The sequence below is a fragment of the Pelodiscus sinensis genome, chromosome 10 (assembly GCF_052426305.1).
Source record: "Pelodiscus sinensis isolate ZL-2025 chromosome 10, ASM5242630v1, whole genome shotgun sequence".
Lineage (NCBI taxonomy): Eukaryota > Metazoa > Chordata > Testudines > Trionychidae > Pelodiscus > Pelodiscus sinensis.
In genome coordinates, this window is record NC_143061.1 from 37,685,578 (window position 1) to 37,713,450 (window position 27,873).

The following is a 27,873-nucleotide window of genomic DNA, read 5'->3' on the forward strand; positions in this document are numbered from 1 at the left end:
CACCCTAACTGGAGATGGTTCAGACTGCTGAACTGAGCCCTAAAGGGATAGCTTCAGGTGGGAGTCTGTTCTCTTGTTTCTTTGCAGGTTCGCATCCTGCTCGTTCAGACAGAACCCTTTAAATGCGCGGAGTGTCTATTGCTGTGGGGAAAGAAGATACAGATTCACTCCACTGAGCTAATCTTTGATAGCGGCAGTTTCAAATATTGTACAATTAAGATTTTGGGCGGGGGGGGGGGGATAGACTTAAGCATGGTCATTAGTTAACGTATAACAAATAGGTTGGATAAAATCTGGAACAGACTAGTTGAAGCTTATTTCTTACAGAGGAAGTTTCTGTAAGTAGATTGCTGTGGTGATTTTTTTTTTGGTTAAGTAGATACTGTGTTCTTAGAAGTTAACGTTTTTTTCCTGATGAGATGTGATTTGGAAAATACTGTAGCCAAATTTAGCACTTGAGAGTTAAGACTAAAAGGGATTTTTTTGGTTTACTCTGATTTTAAATATGCTTTTGCTTCCAGAAGCACAATTAGCAATTAACACTGCATCCTTGAATCATGGATGCTTTTCAGAGGTGACATGTTGTAAACTTATCCAGGCAACTGGCTCTCATGATTTGTGAACAGATATGGTGAGGCTGTTAACTCTGAAATTTCCTTGAGTGTTGTTGCTAACTAAAGCACCTCTTTAGTGGTTCTCTGTTACTTCATTTAATCTTTCAGGAATATATAAAAAGACCCAAAAAAGGTGTGTGGGAGAGGGAGTGGGTGTGTGTGTGTCAGAGTATGTAAAAGAGGTGTGGCCTGTGTTGAACATGGGAGTACAGATCGGATTCAAAAGCTCTTATATTCTAAGTATAGTGGGGCCAGTACCCTGTAACTCTAGGCAAGCTAGTTCACTAATTTTTTTCTAACTCATTTTTCCTGTGTGTAAAATGTACATATCTACCTCACAGGGCTGCTGTGAGAACTAACTAGGTAATATTTGCCAAATGCTTTGAAGAGATTCTGATCATTAGTGTGTGTGTGTGTGTGTGTGTACATGTGTTTAGGTTAATATTGATATAAAATTGGTTTTTGCTAAACTATATTCAGTAAGTACCTGCAAACTGCAGAAGAAGCAAATGGCGTAGAATGGACTCAGCTGGCTTATGATGTTTAAAAATGAGCAAATTGAAATCTAGGCAAAGTTTGCCAGACATCTGTATTAACATTGGCTTTACAAAGCATGCACAGGACAAATATTTTTGCATCCAATGTTCTATATTTGTCAAATAGAAACTGAATACAAAGTTTAATCTGAAGAAATAGAGTATTTTAATACATTTTCTCCACTAAGTATGTGTTTCTGTATGATAGCTATAGAAAATATCATTGAGTTTTGCTTTGTTCTTACAGATTGTATTTATCTAAATATTAAGATGTTTACATGAAAAATTTCAAAGATCAGTATTTAACTCATAGCAGTCACTGTACAGTGAATAGTTATGGTGAGCATTTACAACAAAGTAGTTGGACAAAATGATACAGTCAAGTAGTAACTGTAAATAAATTTAGTGAATATTTTATTGCTTCTTTGCTTGGTGTAAGTTCTAACACCACTGGGCTGTGGAGAAAGATTTAACAATCAAATGTAGAGTTTTCTTTTACCTGAACTGGTAAGTCTAACGTAGGAGTGTGAATTACAAGATACATGGAACAAAAACAAAACACTCCTTTCCCATATTTGTTTCACATTTGCAATTATTCCTTATTTGAACAATGTAATATTAAGGTGGTCTTATTGTATCATCAGTATGTGCTATTTTAAATCGTGCCATTGAGCAGGACTTAACATTTGGCAAAGGTATTGCTGAAGTATCAAGGGATGTGCTTTTTGCCTTCCCTTAAAAAAATCTCTCACCATTTGCTATGGTGAAGGTTCCTGAAAAATCTGGTTGTGCACACATAATAGAGTTAGAGACAGGCAGCTAGATAGTTTCTCTACGGATTCCATCTGCACAGATCTCATAGTCCATTCCGGCCCAGATTCAGTGGGTGATATGGTTGTGTGCAAAGAATTGAGGGCAGGGAAAGGCTCTCTTCTGTGCTTTCCTTCCTCAGTTTGCGGGTGTTCCATGCTCTGTGAGGGAGAAGTAAGAAGCAACTAGATGAGAATGCAGAGCAGATTGGTACGTAGGGATGGGGACTAGACTGGAGGAGATATCAGCTGGGTGTGGCTCAGAGCAGAGGAGGAAAGGGACCAGAGTCAGGACAGGAGACAGAGATGGGGAAGAGCAGAGAAGGATAGAAAAAAACTTATGCAATGTTAATTTGGCTTCCTTGTGCATGTGTTATGATGCAATCTTTAAACCCCAAAATTGGCAAGGAGTTACACACGATTGCATATTCCTATATATTTAACATAGGCTAGCTTTCATCCCCAACAGGCTTAAACTACTTGGACAGTTTCTATTTATTCAGACCAAAATATGTTGTTGTTCCAGGTTGTGAGGTCAGGATTGAGTATTTTCCAGCTTATCATTCGCAGAAGAATAAATTTGTGGCCCTTTGCTGCAACGTCCATCCCTCCCCCATTTCCCAAACCATGCATGTGATACACTATTAACCTATATCAAGATACTCCGTTCTGTATCTCCCTCAAAAATGAGTTCTGACTGCTCTAATAGATTTTCCTGTGAAGAAATCACTTGTTTTCAAATCTATTCTGTGTCCCCCCCCCTCACCTTCATGCATATTCTTGTCTTTTCCTCTTTGTTCCTGCTGCTGTCCCCAGCCCTGCTGCTTTTCTGGTTTTACATGGATCCTCAAACTGTTAGCTGTTTGTCAGCACCAAAGTATTCTACTTCTTGCTCCTCTCCCAGCCTGTTAAAGGACCAGTAGTTTAAATTCCACTCTGTTCCTTGAGTCTCTTTACTATACATTGGTTCCAGCTGCTCTCATTCCTCCTCAGAAAGAACTTCTGGTGCTTTGTCTGCTTTTTCCTCCTCTCCCTTCTTTCTAGAGCCAGTGCTCTGTGGTTGTCCTATCAGCAACCTTGGTGAGCTGACATGCAATTTTACATCTTTGTCACACAACTCAATCATCTCCCCTGCCCTCTTGCTGTCTTAGTTTCTCTTCCTGGGTTATAGGAGAAAAAGAGTTGTTGCTTCTCTCTGTGCTCTTAATAAAGAGACCTAATCTATTGCTATATGCAGACCTCTTAGGTTTCTTCCTTATGCCCTGCCTCTTCTGGCTGCTTACAAAAATGTATCAGTTTCACTAGTGTTTATAAGTTTCACTTGGCTTCTCCTGGGATTTCTCAATACAGAACTATCTGAGGCACTGTTTCTTCCTGTGCTTCTGGTGTGGTTTTGAGGACCCTCTCTAAGTTGGCCACAGAACTGAAGGTGAGCACTTGATGTTCTGAGCACAGAGTCACAAAACATTTGAAGTATGAAGCTGTCTTGGAATTAGGGATGTAAAATTGTATTTAACTGGTTAACCAATTCGTGTGGGCAAGTGGGCCCCCTCCACCTGTTGTGGGTGGGCTGGTGTGGCCCTCTACCCCATTCAGGGGATGTTTCAGACCAGTGGGAGCAGCTCCTGTCCATGGCAGGTCTGGGAGACCTGGAACAGCCTCCTGCCCAGGCAGATGGAGAGCTGCTCCAGTCCCTACTGGTTAACATTTCTCATCCCTTCTTGAAAATCCTGTATAAAATACTAAGAACATTTTTCAAATGCATCTTCTTCTGTAAGTAGCAAAGAAATTGCTTTATAGCTTTCTTCTGAATTTAATTCATTTACAGATCTTTTGTGGACTTGAGTTACTTTAAAAATGTATCGCATTTATCTGCATGCAATTAAAAAAAACAGTTTCAAAGACGACAAGTTCAGAAGCCTCTATTTCTGGGATAGCAGTAACTTGACATCAGCAAAATATGCAAGTTGCACATGCTAGCAGTATTATTAAAGACTATGTAGGGTGTTTCCCACTGTGTGTAGGTATTAGTTGAGGGGAAAGTCTTTTGCTACTGTGTCAATGTACTTGCAGTTCCAGTTAATTTTATTACTCTACAGACTTGAAATATGTTTTCATAATTCAAACTGCAGACCTATTCCTCGCGTGCATCTACAATAATTCATTCAACTGTTAGCTTGGACTTCTGACTTACATGGGAGGTTTAGGAACATTGCTTTCAAGGTTTTTCTCTTTGATTTATAGAGTTCTATTGGGGCTGTGTCTCAGAGATCAAGTAGGCAGTACAATAGGATCCTGTGACACACAGGTTTTGTATTCAGTCAGTATTAAACTTACATTTAGGATCAGTTTTAAATTAGAAAATGGAACAAGAAATTCAAAGTTAAGGATGATACTTTTTTAGGTGATGGTATAAAGAACATATGTATTCTGGATTGGTTTTAAACACTTAACAGCTGGGAGGTAGAGCCCTAAAGAACATATGTGACGACACCTGTGGAGTTGGAATGTAATCTGACCAAGATCTAATGTGTATTCTGTTACTTGTATAACATAAGGGTTGCAGCGTAATGAACAGCTGAACTTGAAAATTTCAATTAGGAACGTAGAGTTTTTTAAATGGTTTTGCAAAAATTAGAACACCACCACTAAGGTTAATTGAATCCACATATGAATATCACTTTTGAATAAAGTTGCTGTGACTGTGTGTATGTGCATGTAAATCTCTGTGTTTAAATTTTAATAAGAACCTCAGGAAAAGCTTCAACACCATCTCCCAGCAAGATTATATTGATATCTCTGTGTACATCAATGCTCTGTTTGGACATAACACAGACTGAGGCAGGGCTTAGCCAACTCACAGAAATACTGCCTCTGTTTACCCCATGCTTCTCCTCCTTCCCAGCTGCAAGAGCAACTTAGCTGCCATCTGCCCCTCTCTGCCCAACTGCAATACACAGCATATTTATTGCCCCACACTGCTGTAACAGCTTCAGTAGAGCAACTTACCCTATGTCACTTCCCTTGCTTCATGCTCCCTGTAAAGTTGCTGAGACTTCTTGGGACTTGAGAACAATTTCAAGCTACCTTGCACATAGGTTGGCTATGTAGTAGTGAGCTGCTCTTCCTTCTCTGCTTCCATCTCTTCATCAAGAACTTGTGCCTCCAGATTAAGTCCTGTTTCTGTCTCTATGCTATGGGAAGTATCCATAGGTTCCTTGGTAGTGGACATGGGGTCCTCAGCCAGGAATGCATCCAGTTCTTTATAAAAATGGCATATTTTGGGTGCAGCACCAAACTGGCTGTTTGCCTCCTTCCCCTTCTGGTATGTCTGTCTTGGTTCTGCCTTTTAAGTGTGCTTTGAGCATGCCCCTTTGCATAAAGGGCTCAAGAAATGTGACTGCATTTCTCAATTCTTAGGGATCACTCGCAGCTGTGATTGCACTGATTTCTTCACCCTACACATTGATAAAATCCAAAAGCTCTGGTGTGCTCCATGTAGGACCCTGTTTCCCTGAGAAGACTCCACGAACCATTACACAATGAGCTAGACAGAGGAATGTGAATGTTAAAGTTCTTGGGGTTTGCAAGTTGGAGGAGCACATCTGTTTTCATGGTTGCAGAGTAGCAAAGTTCAAAGAGCTGGGCAAAGTAGCTAACTGGGCATGGTGGGAAACATGCCGGAGTTTGATGACCTGGACAGAAACCCTACTGTAGTACACACTATGTGATTGGTGACCAGTAAAGGGAAGGGGAGAGGCAAAGTCTGTTGCAGAGGTGGAAGTGTTTTGTTGCCAACATTGGGCATTTGTTGCCACTTGTCACTTTGCATGTGAATGCTCTGTGGATTTTGCTGCCCCAAAGGGTTTTTTGGTCACAGCTTGCCAATGTAGACAAGCCTTTGGAGTTCCTGCTGCCTACTCATCTCACCATCCCATTCACACTGATATGCATCCCATTGTCCTGAGTGAGGGAAGCAGGATTTTTTCACTTGCTCTTTTGTCCTGTGTTCTTACTAATTGCAGTTGAATGCTCTGATAGTATAATGCACAGTACTTAAAACGTATGTTAATGTCAGACTTTAAATAAGGAATAGGCATGGCCGAATAGCTCCTTAAGCAACAAGGATGTTGTTGTCATGTAAACATCCTTCTAGGAAAAAGAGAATAATGCTCACACTGATTTTTTTTGTTTAAATTGCTCCTTTTTTCTTTTCATTTAGATTTTTTTCTGTGCACTATGCAACTATGGGAACTGATAATTTTTCATTTAGCAAGTTTTATTTTTGACGCATGCTAATTTAATTATTCATATCCTGTATTTATAATTAAATCCCCTTTAAATAGTTTAAAGTGTAGCTCATTAAGGAAAAGCTCAAATCACAAAATGAGTGGGACTTGCTATTGCAATAAATCTTTGCTTACATTTTATAGCAACAGTAGAAATATGAATAACTATAGCTACAATTCCACATTGTCAGAATATTGAAAACTAGAACTTGCTTCTGGGGCATAGTCTGAAAGTATACATTTTCAATAAACTGTAATAGCTTTAATTCTGTTTTTTACTGTTCCTTAATTTGATACATTATTTCGAATGGAAACAACTACAGTAGTTTGTTACAAAATAACAGTGGTGAAGAAGAGTATCTTGTGTAAATATCTTTTCTGTCTATTTAAATATGGTGGGAAACTGAACAAAAACAGAGGTGTGAATAGATAAAGGAGATTTAAATAAGCCTCGCACTCTTAACTAAAAGATGAATTGATATGTATTCGCTGTGATCATGTTTGAAATATCTAGGTCACATTCTCTGTAGACTGTCATTTGAGATTTAAGTTTGAGTAATTAGAAAGTGCTGTTTTCTTCACAATAATTCACGGTGAGGTCAGGAGGATAGTAACAAGTTTGTGTATATGGAACTGTTAATCATAATATGAGACTCTGATTAAAGCCTAATATTTTATTATCTGATTTATAATATTGATTTACATCTTTTTGCTAGTGTACAATACGTGTGTGTGTGTGTGTGTGTGTGTGTGTGTGTGTGTGTATATATATATATATATATATATATATATATATATATATATAAATAATTTATATTCTGTCAGCTGCCTTGAAAATTTCTATTATGTATTTACTTAAGCTGTATTGGTCCCAGGATAGAGAGGCAAGATGAAGGTGTGTTGTTTTTGTTTTGTTTGGTGTGTTTGTTTGTTTTTTTTAACTGGGCCATCTTCTGGCTCTCTTGCAAACAGAAGTTGGTCCAAAATAAGAAATTCTCACCCACCTTGTCTCTTTAAAATTATTCAGAAAATAAGTACTTGTCTGTTTTTGCATGCACAGTTTCTGTTGAATTATTTTACAAGAATGGAAGCCTATCTTATGAGCAGTAAGTAGTATTGTAGAAATGCCTCAGTATTTACAGCCCAACTCCAAATACAGGCAGTCCCCGGGTTACGTACAAGATAGGGACTATAGGTTTGTTCTTAAGTTGAATCTGTATGTAAGTCGGAACTGGCGTCCAGATTCAGCCGCTGCTCAAACTGACCGCCAGTTCTGACTTACATACAGAATCAACTTAAGAACCCCAAGCGTTCCCCAAGTCAGCTGCTGCTGAAACTGATCAGCAACTGATTCCAGGAAGCCCGGGGCAGAGCAACTCTGCCTCGGGCTTCGTGTAGTCAGTGCTGGTCAGTTTCAGCAGCGGCTAAATCAGGACGCCTGGGGCAGAGCAGCTGGGGTGCAGCTGGGTTGCTCCAGTAGCGCCACTCCTCGGCACTACTGGACCAACCCAGCAGCACCCCATCTGCTCTGCCCCAGGAGTCCTGATACAGCCGCTGCTGAAACTGACCAGCAGCGGCTGAATCAGGACCAGAGCAGCTGGGGTGCTGCTGGGTTGGACCAGTAGCGCCCAGAGCAGCGCTGCGGGACCAACCGGCAGCACCCCAGCTGCTCTGCCACAGGAGTCCGGAGAAAAGCCTAGTCTGCTGGGAGGGGTGGGGCATACTAGCTGCGCCCCCCCCACCCCAGCAGACCAGGAAGACACGGGCGGCGGACCGAGACGCACCGCGACGCACCGCGGTCCTGCTGCCTGGGTCCTCCGCGGCTTTGCTCCCCGTCTCCCTGGTCTGCTGGAGAGCCCCCGGACTGCTCCTGGACTGCCCCGCTGCCGGCTTCCCCGCGGCTTTGCAAAGCCTTGGGGAAGCCGGCAGCGGGGCAGTCCAGGGGCGCCTGGGCTGCCTCGCTGCCCAAGCCCCCCCCCCCCCCGCGGCTTTGCAAAGCCGCGGGGGGGGGGGCGGGGGAGCTTGGGCAGCGAGGCAGCCCAGGCGCTCCTGGACTGCCCCGCTGCTTTGGAAAGCCGCTGGGGGCGAGGGGGGGGGCTCGGGCAGCGGGCCAGCCCGCTGCCCGAGCCCCTCTGGGGCTTTGCTCTGCGTCTTCCTGGTCTGCAGACCAGGGAGATGCAGAGAAAGCCCCAGAGTACACGGGCGGCAGGACCGCGAGGTCCCGCAGTCCGTGTACCCTGGGGCAGCCCCGTTCGTAACTGAGGATCCGACATAAGTCGGATCCGCGTAAGTTGGGGACTGCCTGTACTTTTATTGATTGCATAAATTTATTCCTGATGACCCTATGGCCCTATGCATCTGTTAGAAGCTGGAAAGATACAATTTGGAGCTTTTAGGACCGCACCCCCAATTTGATTTATGTCATCTTATCTAGATTTTGTTTTTCATTTGCTATGTGGGTGGATGTTTCTAAATCAGGAATTCTGACATTTACAGTCAGCATCACCAAAGGTTTCTTTTTAACAGTGAAATTCAAGAATAAAAAAAAAGTAGCTACTCTTCAACCTCAGATTTCTTCTTGGACTACAGTTAAAAGCCTGATCGCAGGAGAGCTTCTCTGTTTTTAAGTCATCTGCTTCTTTCTAGGGATGTAAGTGACTAGTCGCCTATCTGATAAGCATATGCTTATTGAGTATTCAAGTAGTTACTTGACTAGTTGCTTTCCCTCCTGCTACTGCCTCTATCAGAGGGAGGAAGTGGGGTGGGGGTGGGGAAAGGGAGCAGGCTTAAAAGCCACTTCCCGCCCCCCCTCCCTCCAGCACCATCTCCACCGGGGGCAGGAAAGACAGAAACGAAGTGGCGAAGCGGCTTGAGCGGGGACTGAATGCTCATGCTGGTCCAGACTGCTGCATCTCTTCCTTTGAAATGTACAAGAGCTGCGGGTGGCTCTCATACATTTCAAAGGCAGAGGTACAGTGGGATAGCTAATGCCCCCTTGATTGACTAATCAAGTAGTCGATAAATTGAAATTTAACATCCCTACTTCTTGCAGCATGGGAGGGTAAAAAAGAACCAAAAATGATGCAGGAATCTAACAATCGTTTCTCCCAAAGGAATGGGAAGGGAATTGAGAGACACTCGGCTGTGTCATCAGAAACACTCTTACTGATTGAGCATTTTTTTTAAATAAAAAAAAAAGTGTATGACCTCATGAATAAGTTATTTTTCTTCCTGCCTCTGTAAGAGGGAGGACCAGAAACAGCTTTCCAGATCATCAGTTTTAGCATACATGGCATTCATTTTTGTCCCCTTTTCTTTCTTATTATTGGCTAAAAAGTCCTGCATGTTGTTGAACTTTTTTGAAAGTCTGTGTTCTATGTCAGCACAAACTTAACCTCCACAGCCTTCTCTATTCAGGGAACGAAATAGCCATCTGCCTTGTGTGTGAAGAGGAGTGGGGGTGTTGTGTTTTTGCTTTCTTCAGTAATAAGGGTCTTGTTATTTTGTAGTTTTGTTAGGGCTTGATGTTGCTTGTTCATCTGAAGTCAGTGGAATTTGGTATCACTTGGAAAAAGATTTTTGCATGTACTCTTCCCTCTCCCCCACCTATGCCTTTTTAGAAATGAAACTGATAGGGGAGTGTCTCCGTGGTTAATATTTTATCAATGTTTTATTCGTTTCAAAGGGATGCAATAACTAATTCATCAGTAATAATTGTCAAGTCAAGCTTTCTCAGTTTTTTTGCACTGTAGTAGATTCAATATGAATTGAGCACTGATTATTTTTATCATGATTTATCAAACAGCATCTTGATTTAAATATGCAATTTTAATTGTATTTTGCATTTGTATTTGTCATTTTCCTTAAGGGTGATTTGATTTCTTCATTGATTGCTATCTATTAAAACATTGATTTGCAGCTAATCATTATTTCTGCACCAGTTTTGATACTACTTGCTCACTAGAGCGATACATTATATAACTGTTTAAGTGCATATAGAGGTAATTTAAAAATTATGTATTCAGATTTGAGACTTTTTTTACATTTCCATTATGTTAGAAATGGTGAATGATGCATTTCTTACTATATTAAGGGTAAGTCTACACAACCAAGTTTTGTTGCCAAAGCCTGCTTTTTTGGTCACAAAACAGTGAAAGTGTTCTCATGGCAAAGCAACTTTTGTTGGGGGAAAAACACTCAGTTTTCGTGACAAAATACTTCCAACCCCAACAACTTTTTTTCCCTTTTCCTGTTCCTTTATTGTTGACAAAGAGACTCTGCTGTTTGTTTAGTGGGCAGAACTGGCTTCTACCAGTATCCTACAATATCTGCCCTGATGACTGTGCTTAGTGTTTTGATCTCTGCTGCCCTACAGGCATGCGCCTCGCCTTTTTCAGAGATCCAGGAAGAATCTGACAGCAGAGTGGGCTGCTCCATTTGGGGGACAAAGAACTAATCATTGGAATACTCTTGTTTTGCCCTGCACTAAGAACACAAGGCAGGCAGACTGCTGCTGCAGGGAGAGGGTGGCAGATATGCTGTGATTCTTTGACATTACCCAGCATGGAGAGCTCACTGAGCTACTGGTGATGGTGCTCCCAGGTGCTTGAGGATGTTGTGGGAGAACTCTGAGGGAATCCCAAGATGTGCAGGGGTCAGATCTTTTTTCCCCACAGTACTTCACTGTGGAATATGTAGCAATGCACTGTGGGTGACACCGTCAATGGTGCCCCCAATGTGGCCATGATCTGTATTAATGGAAGGATTAAGTTTGAATAGCCTCTCACAATTTTGGTTTTGTGGCCCTTGAGTGTCAAGTTTTGTCAGCAAAACTTTGTAGCGTAGACTAGGGATGTAATAGTATAGTCAACTAAACAATGAACTGAAATCGACTACACGCAAACATCCTCCTCCGCACTCTCCTCCCCCTCCGCACTCTCCACCCCTCCCAGGGCTCTGCAAACAAATTTTTTTTAGCTGGCTGGCTGACAGGCTGGCTCAGTCCTGGTTTGTACTTGGACATGGCCTCAACTCCCACTGTGGCTCTGCACAACATTTGGATGGAAATTTTAACTTTGTTGAAAATCCTATTTTAGTGCATTTTTAAATAGCCTTATTTAATTGTACATAATGTTAAATGTACCGGATGTAGAATAGTTGTAGCCATGTTGGTCCCAGGATATCTAGAAAGATGAGGTGGGTGATGTAATCTCTTTCATGGAATTGACTTCTGTTGGTGAGAGAGACAAGCTTTCTAGAAGACCGAGCTCTTCTTTAGGTATGGGAAAGGTACTTCCAGTGACACACCAAGAATAGATTGCTTAGCATAAATAAATAAACTTAAAAAAAATGAATAGTGTGGTAGCATTTCTTCAGATGGTCAGCTGAAGAAGTGGGCTGTGCCCATGAAAGCTCATGATATCACTTTCATGTTTTTGTTAGTCTTTAAAGTGCTATCAGACTATTTGTTGTTTTTTAAGTTTATCCTTTGTAGACTAACTGGGCTATCCCTCTGAAGCTTTTTAGCTTAAGTAGTTAGCACACATAGTAAGGGGCCATTCAAGGCAGAATGGCCTGAGCATATCAGTAGTCATAGGACAAAATGAGGGGAGTGGTGGCTAGTGGGTTACAGGTAGTTGTAATAAGGTATAATCCAGCGCCTCTGAACAGAAGCAGAACCGTTGCGTGGCTCAAAAGCTCTTCTCACCAAAGGAAGTTGGTCCAGTAAAATATACTGCTTTTTTCTTTCGTTGTCTCAAATGTACTGGATTCATTTAAAAAAAAAATGAGTTTGTCAAAACATAAAGAAAATATTGTTTGTAGTTACTAGGTTGAACTAATTGTTTCTGGTTATTTCTTTCATAATTTCAGTATTAGTAGATCTCATCCTCTCACTCTTATTTATTGCTTGGTAGCAGAAAACAAAGCCTTTTTAGCTCTCAATCAGTTTCTCAGATATTTGAATGAACTGCTAATTGAACTGAATTTGCTGAATAAAGTGAAATTAAGAAAATATTTTCTGTACCTTCTGGTTTAGGACTTTTAAATTCTGAATCCTGCTGCTTAGCAATTCAATCAGTTCTGTGGTTTGATTGTCTTTATAACTTTGATAGCAAACACACACTGCTTGAATATATTTTGTTTAATTATTTTAATAGGTTATGGTAAGGTTAGGCTTGAACACTGTCAATTTCAAATTGATTTTTCAACGTTTTAAAAAGAAGAATCTTTTTTTAATTTAAAACATATTTTTTCACCATATATAAAATTAAATGTCCTATTTACATTTTAAATTGTTTCATGTTTAAATATTTTTTCTGTTTGCTATGTTTACATTTTATAGTAGATCAAAATAATTGTGTACTTTTAAAAACAGGAGAGGGGGAGTTTCCACAAAGAGCATAGACTGTTTTATTGTAATCAGATTAGATTATATAATGGTTTCTTCTGGCCTCTTTTTCCACAGAATCATTGACTCTTTTTTTTACTAAGTGGTTCCCATATTCCTTCACAAACTGTTGTACTTAGACATTCATGAAACATTTCGGAGTGGATGGTGCCATCTTAGGAATTACAGAAAGGACAAACATCTTGGTAACGTGGGTGGTGGTGGCGGGGGGAGAACCAAAAAGCATTCTCAATAGAAAAGTTGAGGCAATCCTGAAGAGATTTGAATGCTTGATCCTTTTGGTTCAAGTTTCAGTTTATGCCACTTATGCTTTTTGTACTGTGGGTAGTTGTTTATAGAAATGTTTCTTCAGATGCCAAGAATGAGGGCTGTGACCCATCTGCAGTGTTGTCTTTCTGAAGTGTATTCTTTCTGAGCTACTTTTAGAATAATAAAAATGACACCCAGAGCCACAGCTTCCTCTTTGTCAGTGAGGAGTTTCTTACTGCTAAAATGATACTCAGCAACCTAGTTCAGATACACATAAGCCCAATCTTATAAATGGAACCCTGCAAATTTGCAGATATCTGTGGATATAAAGCAGAGGATGTCTGCATCTGTGGGTGTGAGTACAGATATCCACTTTGCTCTTTTGTGGATATGGATACATATACAAATTATGTATCTGTGCGGAACTCTATTTATTAAGTCTCTATTGGTGCCTTTCCTTTAAAAGCGGCTACTCTGTGGAGAAGAGACTTATGAATTCTATTTAAATAAATGACTCAAATCGGAGACTGTTCTCAGGGAAGCCCATTCAACGGGAATGGGTTCAATGAGTCTCTGGCTTACTGTCCTGGAAAAAGGGATCAAAGCCTTCCCAATAAGAGAATAATCTTCAATTGATTTTAGTTCATTCCTTTCATTCCTAGACAACAGGAAATAAGCCACAGGGAGTCCCTTCAAGTTTTAAGGAGGTGCCTGAGCGTGAGAAGGTGCATGTGTAGAGCCACACAATGTGAGAGTGGTCAAGAGAAGTCATTCATGTCTAGCACAGGTCATGTCCAGTTAGTGGGTCCTGGAAGTTACCCATTGAGGTATGCAGAAACACTTCACCAACTCTTCTTTTTTCTTCATTCAATTCACCCTGCTCCAATACAAGCAATTGATAACACAACTAGGAGACCTAAGTCGTCATTCTGAAATAGAAGCCATTTTTATAAGCTGCAGTGTCTCTATTTTAGGGCGATTTTTGGGGAGGGAGTAATGAAAGCAAGGTTGGAATGATTTGATACTGTCTGTCTTTTCCCTTTCCCATGTACATATCTTTCTGGTCTGTGAAGTCTGGATTACTTGTTTGCTACTTCACAACCATGTTCTTTGGACTGATGTGGCATTTTTTGAAGTATTTTCTTACATGATTTTTTTTCTGCTTTAGCTTCCACCTGTTGAGTAGTCTTTCTTAAGTTAGTTTAAATTTACTGTTTCATCTTTTACCTGTTATCAGTTTTGGAATTTACCTCTGAGGATTTCCTTTCAGAATTTATGGAAATAGCCCAGAGTGACTGGCCGAGTTGCTGTTAAGCAGTAATTTACCCGTACTTTCATTCTTTCTTCTATGTTGAAAATGAGAATTTATCTTTCTCTGATATATAAATAGAACTTTTCTTCTCTGACTTGTTAACTTTGCTCATACTTCGTTAGGGGGGAAGAGTTGAATTCTCACCTTTCTTATATTCCAGTGTGCTTTATTACATATTTTAGCAAATGCTCCATTTATTGTTTCATGATCTGGATAATTAACAATGCTGAGTTATAATTCTTCAGCTATTAATTAAACCGATCTGGTGAATATCTGCTGTTCTTGTTGCAAGTAATAGGATGTTTGCATATTTAATTACTAGTGTATGTATGCATCAAAGCAGTACCATTTTTTAAAATATAGGTGAGAACACTTTCCAACTTTTAAAAGCACTTCTTGTGGGGGAGGGGAAGGAGATTAAATATTCTCTAGAATCCTAGCAACTAGAGAGAAAATTACATCTTGTAATTCAAAGTTCAAAGACCTCAGCAACTGTAAGTATGTTTTACCACCTCTAGTAGGTTAAGTGTCTTAAGTAGTCTTACTCCATAACTGCAGAGATTACTTTGATTAGGTTTATTTTCTTCTTAATAATTTTTTTCTCTGTTCACAACAATATTCAAATTTAGTCGAAAAGTAAATTGAATAAGACTGCAGAAAAAAGTACTTTGTTTACAAGCAGCTGGTTACAAATTTTCATGAGCAATATTTTGAAGAAAATATTTTTTTAACTTTTCATTTGTTTATGTTTGTATATAAGTAATGGACAACTAATGTATTAATTGTCATAGTAAATGAAAACTGAGGAGAAAGAAAAGAGATGAAAATACATGCCAACCTTTCGTCCTCCTCTTCAAAACTATGGACTGGTGGAGCAGGTATAATGAACAAAAATTAAGAGCATGTTCTCTGTTACAATCAACATATGCAGTACTAAGTTGTGACTTAGATTTATAAAAAGATTAAAATATTTCAATCTCAAGTGGGTTAATATTGCTGTTGTAATTGTTCTTCTTAAAGTAATATTTTAAGTTTTTAATAGTTCTGTTCTAAAAAAGCCCCCACAGAAACCAAAGAACCCCCGAACACCTTAAATATTTTTCAACATGCAGTTTGATCATCTAGCAAGTCGTTACAAGGGAAAAGCCTTTCAGAAAGTATGCAGACAAGTAGCTAGGGCATGTTGTTTTTCAAGCTTTTGAACTAGGTTCAGAACATGGTTTTAAGATGGCAGAATGAATGTTTGTTTCAATGCCTAAGGCTAAAGTCAGCAGATTCAGGCATATTATTGTGCCTTCAAAGCCTGTTCTGCATAAGCGGAATTTTGGATAGACTTCTTGTATTATCAAGGACACAATAAAAAATATCAGGTGGGTCAATCTCCACTAGTTGGTTAAGAAATTCCATGCATTTAAGGCAGGGGTGGGCAAAAGGATGACTGCGGGCCAAATTTGGCCTGCCAAGCGAGGTGATCTGGCCCGCAGAGGCCAATCAGGGCATGGGGGAGAGCCCGCAAAGTCTCCTCCTGCTATGCCTCCATCCTGCAAGGAACGTGCGGCATTTCTAAGCACCACACAGTCCTTGTAGGACAGGAGGAGACTTTGTACGTTTTTTCCCCCCATGCTCCTAGGCCAGTCAGGACCTGGGGATAGGGAGAGTGCATGAAGTATCCTCTTGCTCTGCAAGGGGCTCGGCACTTAGTCAACTTCCATTTGCTACTCAGCTAGTGATTGACTCTTAAGTGCGGCGCTCCCTTGCGGAGCAGGGAGCAAGAGTTTCATGTGCGCCCCTTCCCCAGGCCCTGAATGACCTGGGGGCAGTAGGGGGAAGCATGTGAAGTTTCTTCCCAATGCCTGGGCATGAGCATCTAGAGGGAACAGCTGATCGTTCTCTATTGGGGGTGGGAGAGATAAAGACTTTGGTCTGAGGATGGGGGAGCACGCAGTCAGGGTCTGGGGGGGGGGGAACATGGAAGTGTCCTGGCCACGCCCCTTCTGCTTGAGGCCTTGCCACTTCTGGGGCAGCCCAGGGCCACTTCAAAAATTTCTGAAGTGGCTCCCAGTCAAAAATTATTGCCCACCCCTGATTTAAGTGCTCTACCAGCTGGGGTACAGCAATAGATGGATTTCAGTTGATCTATATATTAGGAAAAACCCCTTCAGAACTAGGAGTTTGTCTACAAAGAGAAATTTACTGGAATCATTACACAGTTATAGCTGAACAGGTATAACTCCTTGTATGGATACTTTTAATTTGGAACAAGTATCCTTTCCTCTGTTAGCTCGTTGCTTTCAGAGGAGTTTGAGGAAATATATGAAACTCGCTTTTGGTACTGTTTAGCTTGAGATGGCCATAGCCCCTTTCAGATATGTCTGATCCTCTTTATAAAAGATGGGTTTAGTGGAATGGGGTGATGTAGATTTGGAAATCCATTGGCAGAGAAGTGATCGTTGAATACAGGCAGTCCCCGAGTTATGTCGGATCCGCAGTTACGAACGGGGCCCTCTCCCTGGTCTCCAGTAGACCAGGGAGAGGAAGCAAAGCGGCGGAGCACGCGGGCAGCGGACAGCCCAGCCGCGTCTGGGCTGTCCACTGCCCGCATGTTCAGCCGCTTTGCTCCCCGTCCTTCTGGTCTGCAGACCAGGGGGACAGGGAGCAAAGCGGAGCAAAGCGGCGGAACACGTGGGCAGCGGACAGCCCAGACGCGTCTAGGCTGTCCGCTGCCCGCGTGTTCCGCCGCTTTGCTCCCCATCCTTCTGGTCTGCAGACCAGGGGGACGGGGAGCAAAGCAGAGCAAAGCGGCGGAACACGCGGGCAGCGGACACGCGTCTGGGCTGTCTGCTGCCCGCGTGTTCCACCGCTTTGCTCCCCATCCCCCTGGTCTGCAGACCAGGGGGATGGGGAGCAAAGCAGAGCAAAGCAGCGGAGCCTGAGGGCAGCAGGACAGCCACAGCGTGTCTGGGCTGTCCCGCTGCCCCCGTGCTCCGTGGCTTTGCTCCAGACGCCTGTGGTACAGCAGCTGGGGCGCTGCCGGTTGGTCCTGTAGCGCCGCTGTGGGCGCTACTGGACCAACCCGGCAGCACCGCAGCTGCTCTGCCCCAAGCGTCCTGATTCAGCCACTGCTGGTCAGTTTCAGCAGCGGCTGAATCAGGACGGCTGGGGCAGAGCAGCTTGGGTGCTGCTGGGTTGGTCCAGTAGTGCCGAGGAGCGGCAGTGCTACTGGACCAACCCAGCAGCACCCCAGCTGCTCTGCCCCAGGCATCCCCAAGTCAGCCGCTGCTGAAACTGACCAGTGGCTGACTACAGGAAGCCCCTGCCCCAGGCTTCCTGGAATCAGCCGCTGATCAGTTTCAGCAGCAGCTGACTTGGGGATGCCTGGGGTTCTTAAGTGGATGCCAGTTCTGACTTACATACAGATTCAACTTAAGAACAAACCTACAGTCCCTATCTTGTACGTAACCCGGGGACTGCCTGTATATGTGAACTAGTGGCAGTCATCTAGAGTTAAGGTAAAAAAGTGATCTGATGCTGGTCAAGAATATAGCTGTATGGAAACCCAGCAGAAAAAGGATATGGGAATGAAAAGGTGCCACTTTGAGAAATACCAAAAATGCTTTGGAGGGAAAAATAGAGGAACCAGGAAAGGGATAACACTGTGAAAGCCAAGGGAAGATGGGTGTACAAGAGGAGTGATGAGCAGTATCGGGGGCTGCTGGCAAATTGAAAAGTGAACCAGGCATAGGCTGTTAGAAACCATCATGAGAGCAGTTTGCCAGTAGTAGAGAGGACAGAAGCCAAGTTAAGAATCCAAGCAGTAAGTTAGCAGAGAGGAATTTGGACCTAGGAGCTTGTTTTCCGTGGATGCAAATAATTTTAATGGTTTAGATAAGCATAACATTAGATTAAACATTAAAAATAGAAATTAATGGAGTACTTGAATATATTTTAGGAAGTAGAGCAGTGAAAGGAATTAACGTGCAAAGACTGATTTACAGAAGAAAACTGTCCTGCAATTACAAAATCAGAAGACGTGGTGTTCCTTTAAAAGCTTACCCCTTCTGAGAAAATATTTCTCTAGAGCGAGCCATAAACAGTTTCCTTTCTGTGTAGGCCATTTAATGCTATAAAACCAAAATTGCACATTTTTGGGCCAGATGTTGAACTTGTGTGATTCATCATAGCCTGAGTGAAGTCAGTGGGCTGGGACAACTTTCATCACCTAGGATCTGGCCCCTTAAACTTACAATTTTTCATCATTTGTTTTCAGTAAGCTATTACTAGAAGCATTCTGTTTAAATTTAATATTAAGTTGCAGTTGAATTCAATTGCAACTATATAATATTCCAAAATGATCTGATTCAGTGTCAAATTTATTTCGTAGCTTGGATTTAGTATTTTCAGAAAACTGTTCTCTTGGTGCTCTCTAAGATTGACAAAACATTGTTTCGATGCAAGTTAATTCAGTGTTACGGTGGCACATGAGATTTTTATTCTATAGTCTGGCAGATTTTATTGTGTTAATTGCCTTTTACTGATTCAGGACAAGTTAAAACTTGCATTTAGTTTAATAATCAAGAGCAAAATATTATTTGTAATATTGCTATACACTTAGTGTTTTTACAGCTATTGCTAAACAGTTATAAACATTGTATATAGCTTCTGATCTGGGTGTCTCTTCTTGCAAATGCAAGGGACAACCTGGCATCAAGCCAACTGTTCCCTATTTCCAGAAAAGTTTACCTTTTGCCTGATGTAACCTTGATTCATTTGTAGACAGACCATTATGGCCACAGCTCAGTCTTTACTGTTCCCTCAATCTGAGCATACCCCTAAAGAGCTGATTTCCCTCATGTTTATGAGCTTCCCCTGTCCCTTCCCCCACTAAATAGCTTGTGTACACTGGGAAACTTTGACTCTTAACTGTTGGTTAAGTAACAACCTGCCGGTGTTCTCTGTAAGCTGTGTGCTTGTGCAGCTGCTCAAGAGAGATTCAAATGCCACCCACCTGTTTTAGCAGAGTACTTAGCTAGGTTTTTTTGTTTCTATTGGTGGTGCACATTCACATATGCTTCAGTGTACATAAAACTGTTTATTCCACACATGGATGGAAAAAATGCGCACACAGGTGGAAAAAATGAGGGAACACTGCTTGTCACCCCTCCCCCCAAATTCAGAGTGCAGGTATACAGGTACAAAGTACTAATACCAACATAGCTTAAGCCCTCTCTAAAAGTGGTTCGTTACTATAGCTAAACTGGCAAAGAGTGCTTAATGGCGAGTGCTTAATGGCAAAATATTCAGTATAGCAAACAAAATAAGATACAGTGGTATAAAGATTCTTTATGGTGTTATAACTGCAGCCACATTACGACTTGCAATCTTTATTTTAAGAGAGCCTGACCAGCATAGCTATATGCTATAATGCCCTTCATTACACCCAAAAGTTTATGAACCCAGTTCTAGGATCCCACCTTCAGCTTCGCTGCTATGGCGATGGCTGACAGATCCTTCTGACAGTTACTAACCCCCTGACCAGGGCTCTCCGAGCTGCGGTGAGCCCCACTCACCAGCCGTGCTGTCTGGTGTTCTGCGTATGTGCACATCGTCCGAACCTGGCTTTTCCGGGATGTAATCTACTTGCCACGGGTAGATTACATAGAATGGTCTGTCTGCATAGATTGTCGAGCCCTATCCCTGACTATAACAAATGGCCTGGCTCCTAGTGGGTTTGTTGTACTGTGCTGATGTAACTTTTGTAATGTAGCCTACCTCACATTCAGGGGAATCCTTGAAGTCTTAAGTCTTGCCTGTTAAATCCTTTTCCTATGCGAAACAGCATCCATCTAATGGACTATGTAGCTGGATATCTAAAGAGGAGAGGCAAAAAAAAGGGAGCATCTATACCTACTAATCCCCACTTTTTAGTCAGACTTTGTGACCATGGAAAATCTCAGCAGGGTACAAGTTACTAATCTCAGCATCCCTAAGACGTGCTACTTTTTGCTTGACAAGACAGCGATAGATCATATGTCAGCTGGTGATTAACTTTGAATCTGTTTTTTGTACTAAGATTATATTCTATGGAATATTGACCATCTGGTGATGAAAATGCTCAAGGCAAATTATACAAATGTTGTGTACATACAAGAACCAGGAGTTCGTTTATTAAGCAGAAGAAACTGTTCAAATTCTGGAACTTGTCTTGAAAAGACAGCTTCATTGTGCAACTGTTGAGGAGCTCAAGTGTTGGCTTGAGTCAAGCTGTGGTGATCAAGATACTTTGGGAATCACTACAATCAATAGCTTGATAGTTTTTTTTTCTTGACTTCGTTATCTTTTTCTATTGTGTATGTTAATGCAAGTTATTTGCATTTTGTCTTAACTAATCCTTCTACATAAGTAATTTTTTGTTGGAAAAATGATTGCTCCCTTGTTAAAGTTCAGATTGCTTTATTTTTTAACAAGTAATTTTCTCATTAACTGAAATGTCACTGTTGGCTCAAACAATAAGTATTTCTTCTAACTAAGGAAGTGAGAGTAATAACTGAAATGCTTTACCCATTTATTAAAGGAATTTCATGGGTGTCTAGAAGAGGGACACAAAGATTTTGTATATCTTGAAGAAACTTTGCATAGAACGAGACTTGGAAAATTAAGTTTAAAATTAACTTAACTTACTAGTTTAGGTTATACACTTTGTTTTTATAGTGGGATAAAAGATGCTAAATTGAGTCCACCAGGCTATGCAGATGGATAGTTTTCTTCTACCATAAGTGCCTCTGGTAGTATCAAATATTTTGGCACCTTTTAGACAGTGTGTGTGTGTGTGCGGGGGGGGGGGGGGGGGAGTCTTGCTGTGACAAGATTCTTTCAGGTTCATTCTGTCTCAGCAAAACAAGTTCATACAGCAGACTCGTTCACTTTCCATTTGGCAGTTGATTGTTAATGATGGTATGGAAACCAGAAATAAGAAAAGCAGGACCAAAATGATCCACGTACTGCTTTAGCCAGCCACAGCAAGCTTATCCCATTTGTGGTGATTGTGGAATCTCCTGTAAGTTGCTGTCCAATTCAAAGTCCTTTAGGACTAGAAGAAACTTGCTGTACCAAAGAAAAGTTGGGAGTCTTCAGGGAGCTTCCTTCTGCCTTTAGTTTCTTTAGGAGCACAGAATGCTTCTGGTGCCTCACCAGCTCAGGAAACTAAGCTCAATTTTGAGCTTTAAGTGCTTCAGGTTGGACCTCCCTGGTCCAGCACCCTTGGGACCTGAGTTGTCCCAGATTAGGGAATTTGCCAGACCAGGGAAGGTCAGTTATCCCTCACTGGCTGCCTCTGGGGTTCCTGTCTTTGAGGCTGCCTGCCCTCTCGCTGGCTCGGTAGGGCTCCCCACCCTACTGCCCCAGGGCCTTCTGTGGTTCCCTGCTGGGGCTGCTTGGTTGCTGCCATAGGATGTTTCCCAGTGTTCCTGGCAGGGATGCCCATCTCTGCCAGCTCCGCTTCAGCAAGGGGTTCCTCAGCGGAGGCTGTCTGGTCACCCTGGCCCTGCAGTCACCGGGGTTTTCCAGGGCTCCTCTTCAGGGTCACCCAATTGCTGATAACTCCACCATCTGCTTTTAAAAAAAGGGAGGAAAAAACCAGGTAATTACAGACCTGTGAGCTGAACGTCAATAGCTGGAAAGATAATTTATTCCAGTTGTTAAGCACCTAGAAGAAGATAAAGATAGAAGTAATAGCCAGCATGTATTAGTTGAGAACAAATCATGCCAAACCACCTTAATGTTTTTTTTCACAGGATTATTGGCCTAATGAATAAGGGGAAGCTTTAGATGGGAGGTATGTTGAAATAAGTCTTTTGACACAGTTCGACTTGATATTCTCCTAAGCCAACTAGGTACTTGTGGTCTGGATGAAATTACTTTAAAGTGAGTGCAAAACTGGTTGAAAGACCAGTAGTTATCAATGGCTTTCTATCTGACTAGGAGTACATATTTAGTGGGATCACTCAGTGGTCTGTCTTGGGTATGGTACTGTTCAACGTTGTTACTCTACTTTCTGTTAATTATGCTTATAACATTTGCAGATAAGGACAAACAGGGTAGTGTTGCTAGCCCTTTGATAGATGGGAATAGAATTCAAAATGATGTTGACAAATCAGAAAAATTGGCCTGCAACCAACAAGATGAAATTCAATAAAGGTATGTGCAAAGTACTTCACTTAGGAATGAAAAATTGAATGCACAACCCAAAAGAGCTAAGCAGTAGTACTGCTGACAAGGATCTGGGAGTTATAGTAAATTGCAAACTGAATATGAGTTGATGTGATGTAATTACAAAAAAGGCTAATATTCTATGCAACAGGAATGCCATATGTAAAACATGGGAGGTAACTCTCTTCTCTGCTCAGCAGTGGGAACATCTTAGCTGGAGTGCTATGTCTTTAGTTCTGGACACCCCTGCTTTATGAGAGAGGTGGAAAAATTGAGTGTGTCCATTTTTTTGTTCTGTTGGTACAGGACCTAGTTGGTGATTGGGATACTACAATACAAATAACAAATGGTAATCAGTACCTGTTACTTATCACAGTAGCGTCTGCAGTGTGCTGGACATTGTCAAAACAAACCCCAAGTTGTCATCATCTTAGATGGAGATTATTTAACATAATAAATATTCTCATGTGGTTTAGTGTCTGATACAAATGTGCTACCTTCTCTGTGCAGCCAGGCAGCATGACCAAATTTGGTCAGGAAAAATAAGCTCCAGTGTCTATAGGAAACTCCATCAAGGATCCAAATCCTTTGTGTTCTTTTTCTTAACCAGAGGAAGTTGATTGAAATGATATTACTTGCAGTTCCATAAAACTTGAATCTGTAGTGATTATAGAATGTTGAACCAAACTGATTAGGAGTTGACTCATTCAGAGGCAGCAGCACCAGGCAAAATGGGTTATAGAGCCAATCAAAAGGCAAGAAAATTCACAGAATGCTTTCTACAGGAGTGGATGAGGGAGAGCTATGTAAAACAAACAGAAGAAATGGTAAACATGATGTTTCAGAGAGGAAACAATTTTCTTTTTCAGAGTTCACCTTTTTCATGAGAGGGGGCTGAGCAATATTAATTGGAACCTGGTTACATAGCTCTTCTTTGTGCACTGTTTATAGAAGGAAGAGGGTACTGAAGGAGTACAGGATTGTAGAGAGTAAATAGGAGGGTAATTACAGGTTTTGTCTGCCTTTGCAAGCCCAAACCACCAACTTTGGAAAAAAAAATCTTTTCCCTGGTATTTGTGTAGAAAGTAGAAAAGAAAGAGGGGGAAAGAGAGAAGAAATCTTTCACCTGTTCCTTTTTGCTTTGTTGTTTTGAAATAAGGAATGTAGAGCTTTCCTCTTTGTTTCATCCTCCGTGCACTGTTGCAAGTGGGATAACTTTGATGCACTTGAAATGACCTGCTTGTATTCAGTGAATGTGGTGCAGCATGCCCTCCTCACCTAAAGTTGGTGGCACATGCAAGACTGGAACCATGGATGTGCTTACTCCCACCTCCACGAACCTTCGGTGGGGGAGTGTTCTAGAAGTAGTCCTGTTCTCCAAAGTTCACCAGACTTTGTTTTGTTTTCGGTTTTTTAGTTCCTCCATAAGAGGCAAATAGCCATACATTTGAAGCTACAACGGACAACTTTGGAAATCTTACTAGAAAACTCAGAACCTGAGACAAGTCTGGGGAAACTTGCAAATTTGCAGTTTTGTAAGAATTTGTTTTCTGGAGAAATACAGGTTTTAGTCTCGAAAAAGTGTGATCAGAAAATTTTTACAAGCACTTGCATTGCTTACATCACTTTCTATACACTTCTTAAAGAAAAATCTTTTAATGTAAAATCTGTAATTCTTTTGTAAAAAATGTCAAATGGTCTTCTATAATATTGCAAATAGGTTATTTCAAATTGAATCTCTTTTCCTTGAGGCTTTCTAGCTGCCATTAAACTTTCTACCACCATCTGTGTCTTGCTATTCCATAGTAACAGCAACTCTTGTCAGGTTCCTTCTGCACGAATCACACGATGCTTTTTCCGTAGAGCAAGCAATGAGATTGTTCAGAGTCTGAGACGGCATGGCACCTGCAGAAACTCAGGCCAGGTCTACACCAGGGGAAAAAGTTGACCTAAGAAACACAACTCCTGCTACATGAATAGTTCAGGTCGAGTTTCTGCAGTATTCACAAACTCTCCTGTTGACTTTCTTTATTCATTGTGACTTGGTGGAATACCATCAGCAATTGATTTAGCGGGTCCTCACTAGACCTGCTAAATCAAACCCTTGGAGATCTTTCTCCACAGTGTCAATCTCCTGGTAAGTGGAGACAAGCCCGCAGAGCTCATTGCAGGACCTATGCCACAGTGCTCTTGAATTTTTAAGCCAAGTTATGCCTTTCATCCTGGTATGTTAAGGTTCGGTACTATTTCAGTGACAATGCACCTTTCAGCAATTTTGCCAGATGTCCTCATTATGTATTTATTGCAACCAGTCAAATATTTTAATATAAAAATTTTGTTTCCAGTTTCATGAGAGAAGGCATTTGCTTTTATTTTCTGACCAGAGTGTACTAATATGTTGTTCAATTCAAGCAACACCACTATTTATATCGTAAGCTGTTTTTACTGCAAACCAATATGTTTTTGACCTTGCTGACAGTTGTTGGCTGTGATTGCTCTTATTTAGCAGTCTATAGAGTGCAGGGCAGCGTGGCAGATGAATTTGAAAAGATTTAAAAATATTAGATAAGTCTTCCTCAGTTCCTTAAACTGCCATTACCATGACTGTCTCTGTTAACTTAATATCTTATATACCAATGTATTAATTAAAAAATCATATTAATTAAAACAAGCAAAACAGAATAAACATGAATCATAAACAAAACTAGTCAAGTACAGTTAATAAATAGAGGTATTTTGTTTTACACTGAGCGGAACTCCCAGACTCTCTCTGGCCACCAATGGAAGGGAATTTCAAGTGACCTATCCCTGTCACGTCTATTGGAGTTCAGTCCTCTGAAAGTAACAGTAAGAATGTCTCTCATCCTCCAACATGTCTAAAACAAAGGTCAAGAATATCATCTGTGCAGTTGAAAAAATACTTTTAATAAAAGTGTTTTCACTTGTAACCTTGTAAGTTTTCCTCTGCAAGATACTATGAATTTTAAAACTAACTTTTTTGGATAAACTTATGATTCAGAGAGACAAGGTGGGAGAGGGAAATTTCTTTTTTTGGACCAATGTCTGTTGTTGAAAGGGACTGGCTTTTGAGCTTACAAAGAGCTGCTCTTCAGGTTGGGAAAGTTAATCACAGCTAAACAGGAGGTGGAACAGTCTGGAGTTAATGCAAGAGATGATTCAAGGTTAAATGGCAGTTAACAGCTCTGCAGTCTTAGTGAAGTATAGATTGTTGTAATAAGCCATAAATTCTAACTCTAACAAATGCATGAGTTTTTAAAATCTAACAAAGTTTGGAATGTAAGCTCCCAAGCTTATCTTTTAAAGGAGTTCTGTAGATTTCCTTTGAGGAGAATAATTGCTTTATTACATGTTTGCCCAATTGTATGGCAATTGTCTTTCTTTTTCTGTTGTAAATTCACTCAGTAGCATAGACCTAATGAAAGGCTTAGTGAAATAGAAAACATTTCAGCTGTAATATTTGACACGCAAGCATTGCCTGTCAGGATTCAATTTTAACATGGTATTATATATAGGATCAGATTTGGGTAGAATGGATTTCTTTTTAATATAAGCAATAAGTTGGTATGCTTGGCTGCCATGATAAATATGATGGGTCTTATGCCTGTTTATTGGCCCTGCCATTTTTCCCATCTACTTTTGCTAGACTAAATAAAAATGATATAAAACTGACATTAATAATCACATTTTCTTTATTGCACCTCAGGCTAGATTTTAATAAAATATCAAAACCATATACTTTTTTTTTTACTATATTTAGCAGATTCTTTTTGTGTGTGTGTGTGTGTGTGTGTATATATATATATATATATATATATATATATATATATATATATATATATATATATATATATTGGAGAATGTGAACCGAATCTTTTTTTAAAAGCATTAGATCGGTGTAAGGATTTAAAGTGCCTGAGAGCTGAAATTAACTAGACCTGTTAAAAAGTCACAAAGCTAATGAAGTATCTATTAAGACTTTTGAAGTCTACAAGGCAAAGACCATAGATCAGTGGTCCCCAACCGGTAGATCGGGATCTACTGGTAAATCTTGGAGCCTCTGACCAGGTGATCCTGGCTGCTTTAGCCAGGAAGCTATCAAGCACTGGCACTTCAGTGGTCCCTCCACCCATTGTCATTTTGTTCCTGCCCTGTATGTTAGAGCTGCCCCCAGGGAGCCTCCTGCTTGCTGTGTGGAGTGGGGCACTGATGGCAGGATGTCCCTTCTCCCCCTACTCCTGTACCCTATCTCTACACAGAGAGAAGCGGATGGAGGGAGCTTGGCAATGCAAATCTCTGTCACTCTCACACCCTGTGTGTGTCTGTCATTCTCACAAACACACACTGTACTTCACACTCGTGTCCCGATCCAACACATACTTGCGGGGTGGTGGGTGTTAGTACTTTTACTACTTTGAGTGGGTTATTTTTGGTGTTTGACTGATCTGTGCATTTCATAATTTTCATTTCATTTCTTTGCCTTTAGTATAACTTCTCTGACATTATGCCTGTGTTGGATATGTAAATATATTAATAAAAATCTCAAGGCAGTGTCAAGTAATGGTTAGAGTGGAGAGAAGCAGAAATCAGACTCCTGGTTCTGTCCCCAGCATTAGCACTGACTTCCTGTATGGCTTTGGGCAAACTGTTTCATTTATCTATCCCTCAGTTTGTCTACCTTACAGGAAAGTTCAGGTTGTGTTCGGCTAAAAGCACTTTACGAAAAGTTAAACCAATCATGAGGCATAAAGAGGTGCACTTTGTCGTGTATTTATCATCTTTCTATGTCATGGTATAAATAAGTTATTTCAGTGTAAAGATTTCTGGACCTGAAGAAAGCCACCATTAGGATACATGCAGAACTGAAGGGTAATCTGTCCATATCAGATTTCCTGGCATGTCTGTGAACTGGGGAAGGACCAGGAGTTATGAAAGGCTATTTCCCCATTCCTCGTAGTTAGAAATCTGTGGCAGGCACTACGTATTAGTAGAATATTTAAAACTGCATAAACTGTTCAGAGGCTTTCAGATGCTTGATTCCTTCACCCTTTCCTATCTAGCAGCAATAGCCTGGACTGCCCCAAAGATTTATCTCTATATGTGTAAGCAGAAAAGCTTCGGTAATCTACAGATTTAGGAGACTTGTTTTTTCTTTACGTGTGAAGGAAAAGGTGAAATGTTGGGCTTGCTGATGAAGCCAATGGTGGGGTTAGGGATATGAAAGGTTAACTGGCAGGGGCTGGAGCAGCTCGCCATGGGCAAGGGGCTGTTCCAGCTGCACAGAGTCTGCCATGGGCAGGGGTGCTTGAGCCTGGCTGGAGCAGCCACTCTCTGTGATGGGCCCGGGTGTACTGCAGGCAGGGGCTGCTCCAGCTGGGTTGGCGTGGTTCAACCCTGCCCATTTCCCTTTAATCATTTAACCAGTTAAACTG

General features: G+C 41.1%; 1 protein-coding gene across 6 annotated transcripts in view; it reads left to right on the plus strand.

Annotated features, from left to right (window-relative positions):
* Positions 1–27,873, plus strand: part of IRS1 (insulin receptor substrate 1) — a 190,708-nt gene that overhangs the window by 4,748 nt on the left and 158,087 nt on the right. The gene's annotated exons all lie outside the window — the stretch shown is intronic.